This window comes from Microtus pennsylvanicus, chromosome 1 (genome assembly GCF_037038515.1).
Source record: "Microtus pennsylvanicus isolate mMicPen1 chromosome 1, mMicPen1.hap1, whole genome shotgun sequence".
In the NCBI taxonomy this organism is placed as follows: domain Eukaryota; kingdom Metazoa; phylum Chordata; class Mammalia; order Rodentia; family Cricetidae; genus Microtus; species Microtus pennsylvanicus.
This window is the reverse complement of record NC_134579.1, coordinates 198,564,878-198,579,318: the sequence shown is the minus strand read 5'-3', so window position 1 is coordinate 198,579,318 and position 14,441 is coordinate 198,564,878.

The following is a 14,441-nucleotide window of genomic DNA, read 5'->3' as shown; positions in this document are numbered from 1 at the left end:
ATCACAGCATACAAAGGGGAATCCCACATCACAGTGGCCAGTCCATTCCCAGGATTCCCAGAGAATGGATGTGAATTACATTAGTCAGGTGATTATTAATGGTAAAACCACAAGGCTCCATACTTCCCGCTTTTGTCCAATAGGGGGCAAGCACACATTCTGACAAACTTCCTGCCTATGTATCTCCAGTCTATGATCAAATACATCCTGTGCCTTTGGGGCAACCAATCCTGTTTACAAAAGTGAAAACACTTGGATTTTTATCTTATGTGAACAACAGCCTCCAGCATTCCAGGAAGTTATCTGTCCTTGGGCAAGAAAGGATTACAGGTTGTTTTGTAGATCTCTTAAGCACAGTAATTAAAACTTAAAACGTGACTTTAGCCCTCACAAGTTCACAGAGGTTAAAGGTATCAGAACAGGGTCCACGGATGAGGCTGTGTGAGGAGATTTCCGAGACTATCTAAGAAAACTCCAAATAAATAAGACATAAGTCCTGGGACTTCTATTCCCTCAGAACATGGGGTGTTCTTGGAATGCGTTTTCGTGCCCCTCCCAGGTGTAACTGACAGGAGTGGCTTCTATTTCAGACTACCTATCATCTTACCCATTATTATTCAGGGTGATGTTTCTAATTGTGAGTTGTCCTTCTGACTATGTTGAAACCCACGTGATCTTGTCGGCATGACTTGAACTCAAGCAAGCTTTTCTCATGTGACACTACTTAGCCCTCAAAATACCCTCAGAATATAAGTTGTCTGATGCCCTCAATAAAGTTGAATGTTCCATGAGACTTTAGTCTGCTTCCCAGGTCCACACCACCAACTAAAGTGGCAACATAAAATAAATAGTTTTTCTTCTTCTTTGTCTTCTCCTTCTTCCTCCTCTTCCTTCTGTTTCTTCTTTAGCTTGAATCTCAATTAGCCCAGTCTTAAACTCACACTGTAACCAAGGCTGGCCTTGAACTCTTGTTTCTCTTGTTTTTGTCTCCTAGGGCTGGGAATACAGACAGACACAGATCATCATACCTCATTTTTCCTACCCCTGCTAATAATGAAACTCTGATTGTTTTTCAAACAGCAGTTCCAGAAAAAAAAATGCTGATAATAAACATCACAGCTTTTTCTTATTCTAGCAGGAATGCCTCTATAATTTCACTATTAAGTGTGCAGCTGGCTCTTGGTTTGATACAGATATTCCTCACTACCTTGGGAATACCGTGTTCTAAGGTGTTTTCTTTTAAAGAACACATTATGCCAGGATTCTCTTAGCTATCAAATATGGTAATAAAAATGACAGCAAAATGTCCAACCTCATGTAGAAAGCACATTAGCATTCCCACATACTTAACTTGAAACCTAGAAAGCCCTCTTTGTGTTGTGGGCAATATATTTTTTAACAGGCCTTTAATTTTCCTTTGGGTAATAGCTCCTTTTCTCATTCTAAAACTCAAATCTATCTAATTTACACTCAGTAGAGTCTATCTGCCTCCAAATAAATTTGGTGAATTATGGTGGATGGACACAGCTTTGAAACGACCCTGGTGAGAGCACTGAACATGGCCGTCAGCCCCACAGATCCTTCCTGTGTCCTGCTGTCCTTCTCCCCTTCCCTGGTGACCCACAGCCCCAGGCACCACTGATCTGCTTTTAGTCATTACATCTTGTGTCTTTCTAAAATGAGCCATAAGTGGACCCACACTGTGTGGCCTCTTGGTTGTTTGACTTCTTTCCCTTAGTTCTACCCACTTCAAGGAGTGTAGGCATGGCACCTTGAGAGGGGCATGAGAGTTCGAGTTACTGCAGGTATGTGTCCTCCTGGAAGGGCCATGCTCCAAGGATAATTACCTCCTTTGGGGAAGTAGTGAGGAGCTACCATGCTGTGTTTAGAGGGGGTTTGATAAGATCATCTGTGTTTGAGGGTTTACAAAGAGAAGACGAATGTTTTTCTTTTGGCATTTGTCCTTACTCCCTGAGAAGGAAAAAAAACAGATGCCCTCCAGAGCCAGCAATGACTCAGTGCCCTGGATGTCTGCAAATGGCCATGTGTGTGTAAAGTAAAAGGCCTGACCTCAGGGACAGGAGCAGGTTGACATTCAGGAGCCTCACATGTGACCAACACTGAAGACCATGGCAACCCATCCCCTGGAAAATAGCTTGGACCCCCTGTGAAGAAGCTACTGCAACACTGTGCCTCAGTCTATCATTTGCTCAGTGCCTGTGACTGCGTTGTAAGGAAACAGATCAGGGTGCTTGTTACAGACTCTATGTATGTAAAACAAGCAGAAGAATGGTGCAAAGTCCCAAACAAGCAGTAAATGAGTTTGTTTTCTCTGCACTGGCGTCTCACTGCCCTGCGCATTGTTTGCAGTTGTGACTTCGCTCCATATTTCATCATACTAGCTCATCTCTCCCAGGCTGACAGACAGCTCAAGAATGTCCTCTAGTTCAGCCTTAGGTCTTCTGGACTTGACACATTTATTATCCTATGCTCGTTGCCCAAAATGTATTCGTTGAATGAATACATTTGATAAGCATTTTCTAAACAAGCAAAACAAAAATCTTGGGAAAAATTCTACTTTAGCATATCTTAGAAACTATTTCTGTGTACAAGTCAGGGGGGCTGTGGTTGTACAGCACATGTGTGGAGGTTAGAACACAACTGATGTGGGATTCCCCTCTGTGTGCTGTGAATATCATTGGTTAAAAAGGAACTGAGTCTATCGCAGAGCTATAGGGGAACAGAGCTGGGGGGCGGGGGGCGGGGAGAGAACTAAACTGAATGCTGGGGGAAAATAAAAGGCAGAGTCAGAAGAAGCCATGGCGCCTCCACCGGAGACAGACACACTGAAACTTTGCTGGTAGGCCACAACCTTGTGGCGATACATAGGTTAATGGAGATGGGTTAAATTAATATGTAAGAGTTAGCCAATAAGATGCTAAAGCTAGGGCTGGAGAGATGGCTCAGTGGTTAAGAGCACTGGCTGCTCTTCCAGAGGTCCTGTGTTCAATTCCCAGCAACCACATGGTGGCTCACAGCCATCTGTAAGGAGATCTGGTGCCCTCCTCTGGTGTGTGGGCATACATGGAGGCAGAATGTTGTATACATAATAAATAAATAATTTTTAAAAAAAGAAGCTAAAGCTAATGGGCCAAACAGTGTTTTAATTAATACAGTTTCTGTGTGATTATTTTGAGGCTAAGCGGCTGGGAATCAACAAGCAGCCCTTGCAACACACAACCTTGGTGTCAGTCCTCACCTTCCACTGTGTCTGGGCAGGGTTTCCCTGTTTACACTGTGCACTGCATACTATGAGCCAGCCAGTTTCTGGCAGATGCCCTGTCTCTGTTTCCCATTCTACACAGGGATGCTGAGGTACCAGACCTGTGCCACCACACCTAGATTGTATGAAGGTTCCAGGCATTCAAACTCGGCTCAGCAGTCTTGCATGGTGAGCACGTCTTACTTTTCCTAGCCTCCTGCTTTCCATATTTGTAAAGCAATTAGGAAATCGATCAATCAGCTGTAAAAATCTTAAGTGTTTTTTTTTGTGTGGCCATAAGTCCAATATTGTTTTTCGATATCTTCAACAGTAACAGCTAGAAATCATCCCCTGCTGCTGCTTTATATTGGTAGCTATCATCAAAAGGGCATTGGCCTACCCTTTTGAGATAAACAAGAAGATTTTATGTTAGATTCTAAATATTATAATGAGCACTACATTTCAATAATCCCATTTTGCTTCATATGTTGATGTATACCCGCATGGTGTTTTGGTTTTAGTTTTTTTACTTTTCAAGAATAAAAGTAGTACATACTTGAGGAAGTTGGGAAAACAAATATTTAGGGTACCCCCCCCCCCGCATGTTCATGGGAGCCTCACGTGCCCTTGAGCAGTGCTGGGGTAAGATGATGACATGGGATGAAGTAGGTTTTGTTTTTGTTGTTGTTTTGCCATGTCGCCCAGGCTGCCGTGCAATATCCCTGCCACAGGATCCCAAATCAAGTACTGGGATTCATACATGCAAGAGAGCCTGCATGACGTTCCTTCTGATGAGCTCTGAATGGATCTGCAACCATGAAAGAAAGGGACGTGTGATGAAGACAAAGAATGGTGGCCTCTCAGTGCAAACCTGACTGACTACAGCCCTGTGTGTCGCCCAGGTGGCCACAGTCATCCTGCCACAAGAGATTCATATAAAAGTATATGAAGAATCTCTTGTGGCAGGATGACTTGGTGCCAGTCTGGAAAGCAGGACACCCCTTTCAACAGGCTTACTAATTTACTTTCAGCACCATGTCACCCTAAGACAGATCTATAGGCCTCATTCTTACACGGCCTTTGGTCATAAGAGGAGAACGTCATAGCAATTTATTACTTCTCAGAATGTCCACAAGACAGGACCGTCTCACTCTCAGCGCCCCTCAGGGCTGTAAATAATTTAAGCTCCTCTGTCTTCCCCTTCAGGAAGCTGTGAAAGGCTTATTTCATCTTCCATGTCATTCTTATTCACAGACATTTCGTTGCTTTGAATCAACTCATCCTCCTCTTAGGCTCTTCCGCAGTTCAAGTCTGCACCAGCTCTACTGCACAGCAGCACCTCCTCGAGAGTCTCTTCTGTCTTGACTTTAAAAGTTTGTAAGGAGTGGACTTACATTCTGGGCACCTAATCCAGATGGTCCCTACCTGGAACACCCTCACTTCCACTCATTACTTAGTTACCCATCCTTATTGCTTCAATCAAAACTTTGATTCTTCAGGAAATTCTTTCTGATACACAGATTCAATTAGGATCCCATGACATAAACTTTGAGAACATTCTACAAAGTCACCATATGAACTCTGGCTTGCAACATAATATTTAGAAGGCTATTTATTTCAAGTCCACTAGAGAGTAGGCATATGAAAGATAGAGCTTTGCATGCTTTCTTCCCTCTTCCTGGTTCAGTGTCCTGCACAAAGTAAAGGTTATCTTGACCTACCAAAATAAAATATATATTTTGACCTATCAAAACAAAAAAAAGTAATACCAAATAAATGAGTGAATTCATACAACACAAGAATTTTTTTTTTTTTATTTTCGAGACAGGGTTTCTAGCTCTTGTAGACCAGGCTGGCCTCGAACTCACAGAGATAAACCTGCCTCTGCCTCCCGAGTACTGGGATTAAAGGCGTGCGCCACCACCGCCCGGCCACAACATAAGAATTTATATAGCTTTTTTCCCTCATATAATAAGACAGGCACTGGGCTATTTGATGAGGATTTAAGTCTATGTGTAGTCTATCCTCATGTGTAGAGCAAGGACAACAAAACTATTCTTTGAGGGCGTTGTGGCTTAGCTAGTAAATGTGCTTGCCACTGAGACTGACAATCTTTTCTGATCCCTGGAACTCATATTGCAGAAGAAGAAACCGACTTCTGAAAACTGTCCACTGACCTCTGACCTCTACATGCATGTCATAATGCATGAAACACCAACCCCCACATACATACATGTTTTTAAAAAGATTTTCTTTTATTTGTTTTGTTTTATGTTGAAATAACCAGGCTAGCTAAGAATAAAACAATTATATTTTATTTATTATAGGGGGAAAACTCATGAAACCAGAAACAAGGAATTCAAGCATAGCAATGTCCCTGCGGGAAAAGGCACAGAGAGTACACCTGGGTGGTACACAGGTTTTTATCTCCCCGTCCCGGAAAAGCCACGCCTAAACTAGGTTCCATTTTTTAAAGATTTTTGGTTAACAAGGCTTTCCCCATAATCTTCTCCCTTTGTCTAAACAAGAGTAGTCAAAACCCAATACAAAACTATATACAATAGGAACAGATATCAAGTATAAAATCTCTGTTGTCTGACATTTCTGTCCTGCCTGGTTCCCGCAGTCATTAAGTCCCAAAGAAATCACACATTACTTATAAACTGATTGGCCCATTAGCTCAGGCTTCTTATTAACTAATTCTTATAACTTACATTAGCCTGTAATTCTTGTCTGAGTTAGCCACGTGGCTTGATACCCTTTTACAGCAAGGCAGTCACACCTTGCTTCCTCTGTGGCTGGGTCACGACTGCAGACTTAAACTTCCTTCTTCCTAGAATTCTTGTTGCCCTGCCTCTACTTCCTGCCTGTTTGCCCTGCCTATACTTCCTGCCTGGCAACTGGCTAATCAGCATTTTATTAAAAATAATACAAGTAACAGGATAAAAGACCATTGTCCCACAGCCGTTTTATGTGTATAAATGTTTGTCTGCATGTTTGTATGTGCATGCTGTGCCTTGGAAGAAAAGGAGAGAAAGAGAGAGCAAGGGATCACTCTGGAACTGGGGTTTTGCGGCTTTGAGCTGTCACATGAGTGCTGAGAACCAAGCCTGAGTCTTCCAGAAGTGCAATAAATACTCTTGGCCACTGAGCCATCTTTATGGCCCACTAAATGTTTTCGTTAAAGTACCTTTTGGGATACTTTATAAACTTGAATGTATCCTATAGGGATTTAATGGAAAAAAAATCACATGGCATAGTGCCTACCATATTGCAAGCAAAAATAGCACATGCTGGCCTGCACCTTAAAAGCCACCTCTCTCTGGAATTGTGTACTTCTTATGATCATTGCATCCCTCGCTGCCATCTCAATGCACTCAACCTGCCTCACATCAATATAAATATTTAATTTAATCTCAGTGTATTTTTAGAACTTATTATTTTGTGACTCTTAGTTGTTCAGGACTGTCTTATTGATTAGGTACCAAAGGCTCTGTGCCTGTATGACTCGTAGAGACCCATAGAAATGGTTTGATTCATTCTAAAATTAGAATGGGAAAAAAAGAACATTTATACCAAAAAGAATGTTTTGATACGCAATATTAATATATTTACTTGTCAATGTAGTCAGGGTGTGTGTGTGTGTGTGTGTATTTACATTTTTGGAGACAGGTTCCTGTGTAGCCCAGGCTAGCCCCAAAACTACTTGTTAGCTGAGAATGACCTTGAACTTCTGCTCCTTCCTTCAGTCTTCCCCTCCTGAGTGCTGGATTACAAATAGAGTCACCACATTCAGTTAACGCGGTGCTGAAGATTGAACTCAGGGCTTGGTGCGCACCAGTCAATCACTTGACCAATTGAGCTACGCACCCACGACCCCAATATTTTTTATTCTTTTGCTGTTATGAAAGGCAGCCTCTTGTGGACAAAGTGCAAGGCACGACAGTGCCCAGCCGTTCTTAACCTGCCCTCTGCTTCAGTCCTGAGTTTTTTCTAGAGGAGAAGCAGAGATGTCTCCATATGACATCACACAGCTGCCGCTGTGGCAGGGCTCTATGCTCAGAGTGGACCAATCACTGAGAAGGACATCCTAGCACTGGAGAATCTATGTCCAATCCACCCTCCAATGCTCTCAGCTGTCCCAGGAACTTACGGAGATCCTGTCTCATGCTCATCCGCCTACTCTTTCCAGCTGGCTCCCCAGCATGCCCAGTCCCTACATCAATCCCTGGCAAGTCACCCTCAGAGTGCTCCCGTGTCATCCGTGCGAGGCTCTCGCTCTGCGAGGACACCTAGTCTAGCCTCAGGGTTCAGCCTTATCTGTCCTACTGACCCTTGAGTTTCTCACTCTGCTTTTCTCCCATCCTTTCGACCTTTCTGGTCTTCCTTCATGAATTTTATGACTCTTGCATATGATCTGGTCCTTTTGAATTTCCAGTTGCTTTTTCACACCAGTTCTGGTACACGTTGTTTCTCCTGCCACCTTTTTTGTGGTTTTATGGCTCTGTTCTCCTATGCTCAGTTCTTTTTTTTTTTCCTTTGAAATAAATACACCCCCTCTGTTCCTCTTGTCTCATTCCTCCAACGGTTCTCTTCCTCTGAGACTTGACCTCTTCCCTCCCACTCTTAACCAGGGCTGTGGAAACTCCCTTCTTCTTGGACTGGTGCAGACAGAAGGTGTTGTAGTTTTAAATCACAAGGGCCATCAAAAGCGCGTGCTGTTGGTGAAGACTGCCCTTCCCCCTACCTGGGGCTCCCTGTTGTGGGAGAGAGAAAACGTGGGTCTTCTTGTATTCACAGTTGAGCTGCTTGCCTGTTGGACCAGCATACTCCTCTCTCTGCCTGGGGGAACCAGCACACTCCTTGCTCTGCCATTGTTATTCCCAAAAGGCCACCACAGAGACCAAGTCCTGTATGTAAAAGCCAAGAGAGTCTTTATTCAAGTTTGAACTTAGACTCTGCATGTGTCCAGTGCATTGGCACAATCTGAGAGCCTTGAGTTCAGTTGAGGTGGGTTTCTTTGTTTGTTTTTTGTTTTTTGAAGACAGGGTTTCCGTGTGTAACAGTCCTAGCTGTCCTGGAACTAGCTCTTGTAGATCAGGCTGGCCTTGAACTCACAGAGATCCCCCTGCCTCAGCCTCCTGAGTGCTGGGATTAAACACATGCACCACCACCACCACCCAGCTCTGGTGTGGGGTTTTTTAATCATAGCAGAGGTTGGGGTGAGGGATTTCTAAGGTTCAGGTCCCCTGAGTGGCTGACATTTGTCTAGGGGTGTCCTGGTGAAATGGGATGGGTTTGTGCTGGGCTAAGGGACTTCAGGTGATCCTATCTACAATGGTTAGAACGTTAGGAATTTACTTTGGAATGTTAGGTACTTGGGATGGCTCCTGGGCAGTGCCTGGGTGGTCTCAGTTTGTGGTCTTTCCTGGAACCAGGTAACCTGAAACTCAGGCCTCTATTAAGCTTGTCATAGCTGTATTCTACACTATTACATACATATATCACTTGTTTGGTGGCATATTTCATTGTCCAGTCTGCATTAAACTTTGACAAATACTGAGAGGTAAGCAGTCCACTAGCAAATACTTGGTCTTTCTTTGGGCAAAACTGTTCTGTACTGAAGATGCCTTGCCGGGCCCTGCACTTTGGTCAGGCATGTTGTGCCTTTCCCAGGTGTGAAGAAGAGGTACAATGCTTCTGTCCCCTTGGTTGCCGGGAGCTCACCCTTTAGCTGTTCCCAGATGAAGCCTGAAGTTTCTGTGATGTACACTCTTGCCTGTGTAGGGCCCGGAGTGTGCTGAGGTCCTCTTGTAATACAAATTCTGATTGTTCTTAATAATAAAACCTGGAGCCAGACATCGGGGTAAATTGAAAGATCAGAGAGACAAAGAAGCAAACCACAGCCATCTCTTACCTTGCCAGCTCCTCAGCCAGAAAAGGGTTGAGCATGGCCAGGCAGTGGCAGCACACGCCTTTAATCCCAGTGTTCTGGAGGCAGAGGCAGGAGGACCTCTCTTCTCTGTGAGTTCAAGGCCAGCCTGGTCTACAAGAGCTAGTTCCAGGACACGCTCCAAAAGCTCATAGGGAAACCCAGTCTCGAAAAACAAAACAAAACAACAACAACAAAAATAAATAAATAAATAAATAAAAATAAAAAGGGTTGAACTCCTGTCTCTTGCCTTATCTCTTCCTCTCTCGGCCCAGCCATATCCCTTCCTCTTTCCCCCTCCCAAGTGCTAGGATTAAAAATGTGTGCCACCACTGCCTGGCCTCTACAGTTAACTACTGGCTGACTCTGCCCTCTGATTTCCAAGCAAGCTTTATTTGTTACAGCACAAACAAAATAGTACCACATGCTCTGACTTGTGACTGCGAACACCAGTCTTTGGCAAAGAGAGCCTGCCACAGGGAACCACTCAGGCCGGATTTCTTGCCAGGCTTCCAGATACTTCTGGGTCCTGTATATGTCACTCAAATATCAAAACCAGGAAATCTAAAAAGCCAAGTGTGCTGGGTCTGACGGGACTCGGACCTCATGAAACTTGCCCATCAGCCTACAGCTGCCATGGAAACCAGGACGAAGATGTCTTTCCCTCCAGCTCCCCATTTCTCTCTAACAGCTGTAATAATATAGCTCACAGTTACAAGAGGATCTGTGTTTTCTTGGCCCTCTTTGGCATCTACAAGAGCCGAGGAGATGCTCTTGTACCCTGTGGTTCTATTGTTCAGGGAGTAGGGGGCTCTAAGCACAAAGACTAGCTTGGCGAAGTATTAGCCCTCAAAAGACGGGATGGCGTCTACTTCAGGTGGGTGTCTCTGTCAGAGTGTCTGCTAACCCAGTGGTTGGCTGCTCACAATCTGTGTTCTAGGTGCGTCTCCTGTTTTGTGTCTCTTTTGTTTATTCCTTGTATTCCTCCTAGTCTTTGTTTCCCTTCCCATGGACCAGGCAAAGGAAGGTTTTCCTCCACTTTCTGAGTGTTGCTTGCTCTTCCTTTTAAGAACCTGGTTATTTGGTTTTATTTGGTTATTTACCAAATAAAAGCTGGCCAGGGCTCTGCTGGTTCTTGGAGCTTTTCTCCCACACTTCAGGAGAGAGAGAGAGATAGAGGCTGTGTGCTGATGTCAGCTGTCCTCTTCAGAGCAGTTCTGATACTGCTTGGTGGCTGCCATCCAGCTCATGCACGCAAATCCAGAGTGGGTCCTCCAGAGCTTCGCTCTAATGCCAGCGTCACCCTCAGCAGATGGTGACATCCCCAAGGATGGCCACGGCAGGACTGCTTCCTCTTGGCAGCCACCAAGGTTTATGGAGACCTGCCCCTCCCCCACCACCTCCAACCGCTTAGATGCACTCACAGCTGTCTACACTTACTGCTTCCTGGAGGGACCTATCTGTTGATGTGGGGACAAAGACCTCATTCTTAATTCCTCTGGCACCTCAAGGTGACATCTGTCAAGCAAGGCCGCATCAGGACTCCTTAGGTGTGCTCCCCACTGAGGTCCAAGGCTTTTTTAAATGAGCCATGCATACCTGCAGAAACCCGGTGTTTTCAGAGCTCTTGATCCTCTTTGGCATCTGCATGTGCAGAGGGAAACTCTTGTGGCCTGTCTCCACTGTTCAGGGAGCAGAGGCCCTAAGTACAATGTCTTGGCAAAGCTTTAGCATTCAAAAGAAGGCACGGACTCTACTATAGGTAGGCTTCTCCACTGGGGACCATGTTCCAAACGTCTCACAGATTACATTTTTTTCTGTCATTTAGCACCCCTCCCCCAGTACAGTTTTTTTTCTTCTTTTTCATTTCCAGTACTATTTGGCATTTCTTATGATCTTAGGCTGTAATCCCAACCTGCTATTCTAGGACTCCCATGAATTTTCCAGGGTGCTAAGTGGGGGCCGTGAGGATTTTACGATCTCCTGTAGACTGTAATTTCAGGATAAGATTGTGTGCACTAACTCAGCATTTCTTTGCATTCATATGAAATGATATAAGTGACCTGAACGGCATTTCAGGAACTCAGGTCTGATGGTCAGTCTGAAATTGAAATATTACATGGAAATATAAGTAACTTAGACCTGCTAAGATAATTATTAAAAGATGAACTGTTTTGTTACCTGGGGTTCACCTGGAACTCCCATACTGCAGTCGGCACCATAATATCTCCGGGGCCTTCCCTGGCACGTGGCACAAAACTGAAGGCTGTTTTGTACTCACTGAACAGAAATTCACTTAGGAGAAAAGTAGGATGCAGGCAGTGGTCAGGAAGTCTGTTGTTTTGTTAGAGAGCACCTCGGGGCTGAGCAGCCGCTGAGGGATTAGAACGTTTTGGGGTGTGGGGTGGATTGATTGAAAACGGCCCCATGGGGCTGTGGAGGAAGGGTGTCTCTAGGGTGGGCTTTAAAGCCCAAGCAAGTCTCAGGGTCGCTCTCTCTCTTTCGCTGTTGTGTTCCATCTGGTTGTAGAACTCTCAGCTCCCTCTCCAGCACCATGTCTACCTGCACGCCTCCATGTTTCCTGCAATGATGATAATGGACTAAGCCCCAATTAAACGTTTTCCTTTAGAAGAGTTGTCGTGGTCATGATGTCTTGTCATAGCAATAGAACACTCACTAAGACAGGGTTTCAAGACTAGATTCCAACAGCTATCATTGTTTTCGAGTGAAACTGGGACCAGTGATCGTTCATAGCACACCAGATTCCTTGAGCTCAATCATAGTGGTTAAGGCTGATTTTCAATTGGATAGAGTCTAGACTCACCCAAGAGACAAACCTCAGAGCAGATCTGTGGGTCAGCTTTTGTAGAGGTGGATGTCTTAGTGACTTTTCTGTCTTCATAATAAAGGATGAACAAGGTAGTTTATAAAGAAGACATTTAACTGGGGGTTCACAATTCCAGAGGATTTGAGTCCATAACTCTGTTGGATAGTTTTTTTTCTTTAAATATTTATTTATTTACTTACTTATTACGTATACAATATTCTGTCTGTGTGCATGTCTGCAGGCCGGAAGAGGGCACCAGACCTTTTTACAGATGGTTGTGAGCCACCATGTGGTTGCCGGGAATTGAACTCAGGACCTTTGGAAGAGCAGGCAATGCTCTTAACCACTGAGCCATCTCTCACAGCCCCTCTGTTGGATAGTTTTATGTCAACTTGACACAAGCAAAAGTCATCTGAGAAGAGAAAACCTCAATTAAGAAATGCCTCCATAAGATTGGGTTGTAGGCACTTTCTTAATTAGTAATTGATGACCCCTAGTCCATTGTGGGTGGAGCTATCCCTGGGCTAGTGGTTCTGGGTTTTAAAAGAAAGCAGGTTGAGCAAGCCAGTAAGCAGCACTCCTCCAGGGCCTCTGCATAAGCTCCTGCATCCACATTCCTGCCCTGCTTAAGTTCCTGTCCTGACTTTAATGATGAACAGTGATATGGAAGTGTAAGCCAAATAAGTTCCTTGCTTCCAACTTGCTTTTTGGTCATGGTAACAGCCCTAACTAAGACAAAGACCACCACGGTGGGAAACATGGCAGCAGACAGCACGCAGGCATAGCACTGGAGCGGTAGATGTAAACAGAAAGCTCGCATCTGATTCACAAGCGTGAGGCAGAGGAAGAGAGAGCTAACTAGGAGTGGCATGGCCAAAGCCCACCCCCAACAACAGATCTCCTTCAGCCAGGCCACACCTCCTAATCCTTCCCAAACACGTTCACTAACCGTGGACCAAGCATTCAAATATATGAGCCCACGGGGGCCATTCTCATTCAAAACACCATAGTAACTGTAGGGGGCACCATACCATAGGTTGAGGTCTGGGAGAAAAAGAAAAGGGAGAAAGTGAGTTGAGCATCAGTGCTCATTGCTGTCCCCTTGCAGGCTTTGGATGCGATGCCACCAACTGCCTTATTCCGGCCACACCAGGTCTTTACTGCCTTAACAGACACTTCCTGTTCAGTCAAAGTAAACTTTTCTTTCTGTAAGCTGGTTTTGTCAGGGTCTCTTCTGGTGGAGCTGGGGTGTTGGTGAGCCATCAGCATTGCATGGAGGGGAGCAGTGTCCCCAGGCTTGTGGAGACAGGGGCATCAGTTGCTCCCAGCTGTGCAGAAGAGGGAACCACAAGCAACAGCTACTTGGTGTCACTTCCTTCTCTGTTTACTCAGTAAGGAGAACTCCGGTCCACCGAGGAACTCCAGAAAAACACGAAGTGTTGTGCAATGCCAGACTCTGCAGCTCCTGAAGGCAAGGCACCAGGCAAGTCCCCCTGGATGTCTTTAAGACGTTCACTGCCTGAGAGAAATGCAAGCTTTAGCCACCCAGCTCTAAAACTGCCAGTGGATGCCTGTGTTAGTGGTCAGGATAAGGTGTCTGGGGGCACACAGGGGGAATAGAAAGCTATGGGAGGGATGACAAAAAGCTTCCTGGAAGAGGTGACATTGGAAATGGGCCGAGTAGGATAGGGATTTTGCTGAAGCACCAGCAGAGATTCTGGCTTTAGGTCAGAGGCATTTAAAAGGCTTGGGGCTATGAGTTCCTGAAGATGTGCTTTGGAGATTATTCTAAGTGTCTGGCTCCTTTCTTCGTCTCCAAGCAGGTTCTTTCTTTCACCTTTCTCTCCCACCCCCACCCCGCCCTACTTGCACCTAGGACATTTATCGTTCTTCTCTCCTTATTCCCCGCCCTCCCTTCTTTCCTTTCTTCCTCCCTCCCTCATTTTTGAGAGGGGGGTCTCAGGTAGCTCTCGATGTGATCAAAGACGACCTTGAACCCTCATCCTCCTGTTTCCCCCTTCCATACTGCCGTGGTTACTCCGGTTTCACTATGTGCAGGGGATGGAACACGGGGCTTCCTGCAATGCTAGGCAAGTCCTCAGGCACCCAAGCAGGTCCCTGGCCCCTCCTTTTTTTTTTTTTTTTTTTTTGGTTTTTCGAGACAGGGTTTCTCTGTGGCTTTGGTGCCTGTCCTGGAACTAGCTCTGTAGACCAGGCTGGTCTTGAACTCACAGAGATCCTCCTGTCCCTGCCTCCTGAGTGCTGGGATTAAAGGCGTGCGCCACCACCGCCCGGCTTCTGGCCCCTCCTTGGATGTAAATTTCTTAAAAGATTCTTTCTACTCAGGTGGCCTTGTTTCCTAATGCAGTTTCTCACAAAAGTTTGTTCCACCAATCAGCAAAATCAGAACTATCAAGATT